The sequence below is a fragment of the Mya arenaria genome, chromosome 6 (genome assembly GCF_026914265.1).
Source record: "Mya arenaria isolate MELC-2E11 chromosome 6, ASM2691426v1".
Lineage (NCBI taxonomy): Eukaryota > Metazoa > Mollusca > Bivalvia > Myida > Myidae > Mya > Mya arenaria.
The window spans coordinates 69,506,470-69,512,003 of record NC_069127.1 but is presented as its reverse complement, the minus strand read 5'-3'; the positions used below and the strand labels follow the sequence as shown (position 1 = coordinate 69,512,003).

The 5,534-nt window shown below is 34.6% G+C and overlaps 1 long non-coding RNA gene across 1 annotated transcript; it reads right to left on the bottom strand.

The window, feature by feature from the left end:
* Nucleotides 1-317: 317 nt before the first annotated feature.
* Nucleotides 318-4,549, bottom strand: LOC128239413 (uncharacterized). Its single transcript, XR_008261875.1, has 5 exons — nucleotides 4,431-4,549; nucleotides 3,810-3,848; nucleotides 1,580-1,648; nucleotides 779-859; nucleotides 318-382 (listed from the first exon to the last, which is right to left on the bottom strand). It is a non-coding gene; the product is annotated as an uncharacterized LOC128239413 (long non-coding RNA).
* Nucleotides 4,550-5,534: the final 985 nt, after the last annotated feature.

Below are 5,534 nucleotides of genomic sequence, written 5' to 3'. Positions count from 1 at the left end.
TATAAAATAAGCGCAAAGTTTCATTGCTGTTTCTCTTAGGCTATTATGCTATTAATTATTTCATAACAGAAAGACAATGTGATATGTACTTGATTTAAATAATTCACTATGTTAAGCAGGAGTATAATATAGACTCTGTACACATGTATCATGTGTTACATTGGACTTATTATAATTCAATAAACAGCCAAATGGGCAGAGTGTATAATAAACATGTATGTACATGTATAAATATGGTATGTACAGTAAAATCAAACAATCTTGGTTCAACATTCAACAGCAAGAGTTGAAATGTAAAACTATCAACAATTACATTACCTTGACTTCCTTAGACAACAAGAACTGCACTAGGGTTTCATTCTTTTCTTTCATGTTTTGCAACCTGCAAGGTAGATTTTAAATTGCATTAACCAACCAAGAACAAATATAGTTTGAGGCAAACCATGTTATTCACTGTTTATCATCCAAATATTATTATCATTTTTTATTGCCATGGCACCTTACATTTTGTGCCTGAATCAAGACCATATCAACAAACTTAAGATTAAAGAACCTTCCAGAAGTAATAATACACTTGTTTTTGTGTATTCAACGTTTTACTTAGAATTTGTGTTCACACAGCATCCAAAGAATTGGCCTCATACAAATATAATTTCATTATCTCTATAGAGCCATCTTCGTTAACTTTTAGAATATGTTTAGAGTTCTTGCACAATCCGGATTTTTTTTTTATGTGAAACTTTATATAATTTATCAATAAAGGCTAATCTTTTTTTACCTTTCTTTGAAAGCACATCCTTCGGTCTTTTTTGCCTTGAATTCCCATTTCTCTGGTGTTTCTCCATGATGCTCTCTTGATCTTAAAAGGATCAAAGATCAAAAGCTTATGGGTCTAAACTCTGACACAAAAAAATGATGGTATATAATGAAAAGTATTTTTGTACTTGGCATATTTGGATGTGGGCTCACCCATAGGATTAATGTACACCAAACATTTTACATCTGGAACTATGATCTGAAAAATGGGTCAGTTGATCAGGATACCCCCTGAATGCCACCTGAACATAGGAATGGCAGACTAATTCTTTGAAAAGAAGCCATTACTCCAAGATTATGGTACACTGCATGCATATTTCTCTTATCCTGCTTTACCAAAGTATGAAATTTAGAAGTTACACTGCTGACAAGAATAAGTAACAAAGGGCAATAACTCTGTTTATCTGAAATATAGTTATGGTTCTTCTTGTATCAGGAAATCAACTCCTTGTGCTTAACTGATGTATAAAGTTTAATTAAATTTCACCTATTAGTTCAAGTTTTCAAGTTTTGCTCTGGACAATAAAAAATACCAAAGGGCAACATCTCTGTAATAGGTTGAATTAGAGTTATGGTTCTTGTGCACTGCACTTCCTCTCCTTGTGCTTTACCATTGTATGAAGTTTAATTTAACTTCATTTGTAGGGGATAGAACCATGGAGTACAATGGAGTGTTCATAAAGAAAACGTATGCTGAAAAAACACCAACAGAAACACAGCAAACGGGTCTTACAAGAAACATATTGTCTAATGTCATTCTTACCATTAATACCCAATGAACCTGATTTTCATTGACTGCACCAATCAAAGCATCACACTGATGCAAGGGAATCTAAAATGATAGGAGCATGGTTAAAATTCAGACTAATAGCAAATTTGATTTTCATATCAATATCATTCATATGTTTTAAATAGTTGTAATCATTTGCAGCATAATTAAGCCAAAAATATGACAAGAGATTACGTGTTAAGTTTTATGTTAAACTAATGCCCCACATGTATCCTTTAATTCATTTTGGATTTATTTGGGTAGCAAAATGCCACGCAGATACAAATAACTCTTATCATACTTTTTACCGCATAAAAATTCCTGATGAAACAACATATACCAAAAAATCAAATTAAAAAGTAAACAAGGACCCCGATGTGACAAAACCGGGTTTCAACTGATTTCTTCTATTTTTGTAACACAGACCTTGATCCTAGGGGCCCAAACACAATCCCATGGAAGTCCTCCATAAACTATTCCTACATATCAAGTTTGGTCACAGTATGTCAACCATAACTAAAGTTATTTAGTACCAAACGGTTATCTATTTTTAGTAACAGTGACCTTGACACTAGTGGGCCAAAAGGCAATCCAATGAAAGATCTTTATAAACTTGTCCTATATACCAAGTTTGGTCACACTATGTCAACCATTACATAAGTTATTCAGTAATAACCATTTTTCCATTTTCTGCGAAATATTTAGTCGAGTGAATGAAGGGTATAGAAGGTATTAAAATCCCAACTTGCCCTACTTGAACCTGCCCTAAAACTTTAACTTAAGTTCCATAAGGGGCCATAACTTGTATTAAAGATAATATGGAGTTATGTAACCTTATTGTGTAATAGTCCCGAACAACTGTGTGAAGTATTAATTAAGTCAATTGAATGAAGGATAAAGAAGTTATTAATAAATATCCCAACCTGCCCTAAAACTTTAGCCTAAGTTCCATAGTCAATCAGGGGCCATAATATGTATAATTGATAATATGGAGTTATCTAACCTCATTATGTGATGGCCTTGAACAACTGTGTGAAGTATTAAGTGAATTGAATGAAGGGTATTGGATTTTTAAGTGAAAATCCCAACTTGCCCTAAAACTTTAACCTGGCCCTAAAACTTTAACCTAAGTCAATCAGGGGCCATAACTTGTTTTTACATACATGCCATATTTTCTGGAGACCATTCAGGGGGATTTGTTCAGAAAGGCTGAAATTTAGGGGGATTTTTGGTAGTATTCAGGGGGATTTTTTTTAGCAGGTTTAAGTTGGCGAAATTTCAAAGTATTTTGAGACGAAAGTATGAAAAAGTGTATTCACATATATTTTGCTATGAAAACCTCTAACATTTTCATTATACAGAATTATTTTATGTCATGATTTATCATATTCTTATGATACACTGTCATGTCATACTGTAATACTGTAAATTAAATTTACCTTCCTCCAAAGTCTTTTAAAAAATTCTGCTTAATACTATCAGCTATGATGACGTTCAGACACTAAGAGAATGGAATGAACATCATTATTTCTTCCTTTTCCAAAATAGTAATATTTCTTTGCCTTTGATCATTACTTCAAATTAATTGATCACTTGTTGTTAAGGTTTCCTTTTGGCATTTATCAAACCTTTTTTTAACAGTAATTTCACCCTTGAGAAGTTGTTTCTTTACATTCAGTTTCACTCACATACTGTGGTTTCACTTTGTCATTATTGCCTGATGTAAAATCTCTAAAAAAAAGATTTTTTTTTTTTTTTTTTTTTTTAAATTCCGGGGGATTTTTACCTCCCGCCGGGGGATGGATCGAAATTCAGGGGGATTCCCCCCCCCCCCCGCCGGGGGATATGGCATGTATGTATTTAGGATAATATGGAGTTATGTAACCTCATTGTGGGATGGTCCTGAACAACTGTGTGAAGTATTAAGTCAATTGAACAAAGGATATAGAAGTTATTAATAAATATTCCAACTTGCCCTAAAACTTTAACCCAAGTTCCATAGTCAATCAGGGGCCATAATCTGTGTAAAGAATAATATGGAGTTATCTAACCTCATCATGTGATGGCCCTGAACAACTGTGTGAAGTATTAAGTCAATTGAATGTAGGGTATTGGATTTATAAGTGAAAATCCCAACTTGCCCTAAAACTTTAACCGGACGCCGACGCTGGGGCGAGTAGTATAGCCCATCTATTCTTCGAATAGTCGAGCTAAAAACCCTTACCAGTGACAGAATAGCATTTGCATCTATGATGTACCCCTCCTGAAAGATAACAATAGGGCTAAGATGGTCCAATATGGCTCTACTTTGAGGCAACTTCTCCTTTGTAGAAAGATTCAGGTTGCACTTTACACAGTGGATACATTGTAAAAAACAATATTGTACAAGTGTACAAAGAGTAATTTAACAGTGAAAGTTTAAAGATACACACCATAAACATTAACTTATTAAAAGCCTGGCAATTAAACAAACATCTGCCTGAATTTCTTCAACATTGAAGCAGTGTTGGTTTATACTTATTATTTTTCTCAATTGTTAAGACAGCATTAAACAGAAACCAATAGTCTGTTTTTTGTTTTTTATTAATTCATTATTGCTGCTTATAAAAGACCGCTCAAAGCTGATATAAATCTACTACTGGATGTTTCTCAGGCAGCTGTGAGTTAGGAAAGTTACAATGGTGAGGGCTCAAATCCACAACCCTTTTAGTTAGAGGCAAACACCCTTACCACTGACAACTCTCAGTTCTAAAATTCGCAACATCTTTTTCAAAAGACTTTACAGACAATATACACTTATAGCTGTGCTCAACAATTCAGTAATAGTCAAAGATATAGTACTTACAGTTGTCCACAGGCCAGAACTTGACGACTGCAGTCTGAAGAAGAACAGTAATTCCTCTTAAAATAGAACTATCAACCTCTATGAAGATGCAACACTAATAATTACACTGTGTATTATTACCAGACATGCCTCACACCAGAAGGCGGTGGAGCAATCTGCAGGTGTTTCATCTTGATCACGGCCAATGCACCCAGGATGTAACCTCGAACCACATCTTATGATTTATCACACTCCCAGTATTGTCTGTAAATAATACCATTCTGTAATTGAAATACAATTATATAAATCCTAAATCAGTATTTAAAAGCAAAATTCAAAGGTCAGTTGTTTTTACCAATTGAGGGCAATGTTCTGAAGTTTTCTGTTTCATTGCTGTTATTGTTATGTTTATACCTTTCATCATGAGGATCTGTGCATAAACAACTTGTTGGTGTCTTTTCTGCCAGCAGTTTTGGGCCTACTGGCTTCTTTGGTCCTCTACTGACTTTTGGTCGCCAGTCCTCATACCAAAATGAACTTCTTCTCCTCTGAAAGAAATGGAATATTATTATATTACTGACATCATAATTTCACAAGTGCATAATATCTACTTATAGATTATTCTTTATACAAAACAGTACCAAATTATGCAAGTAATTCTTATATGGTCAGATATTAAAGTTACCTTTGGCACTTTACGCAAATTATATTCGCCCCTCTGTATTGACTGTCCTTTTGGCCTTCGGGCAAATGTCCTGCCAGCACATTTTGGCCTTCGGGCAAATGTCCTGCCAGCACCTTTTGGCCTTCGGGCAAATGTCCTGCCAGCACCTTTTGGCTCTCGGGCAATTGTCCTGCCAGCACCTTTTGGCTCTCGGGCAAATGTCCTGCCAGCACCTTTTGTTGTCTGTGCTTCTGCTGCCGTCCCTTGGTCTACCAGAGATTCCTGTCAGATTGGAATACTTTTATTTCAACATACAATTAACATGAAATAAAATTTCTGCTTTGTATAACATTTCTGTATTTGAAAAGGTAGTCAGATGGTAATTGGAGTTAAAAAATAATTCTATTATTAATTTAAACTGTTAGACTGAGGCAAGAAGTTCTCTGCAAACTCCTGTGCAA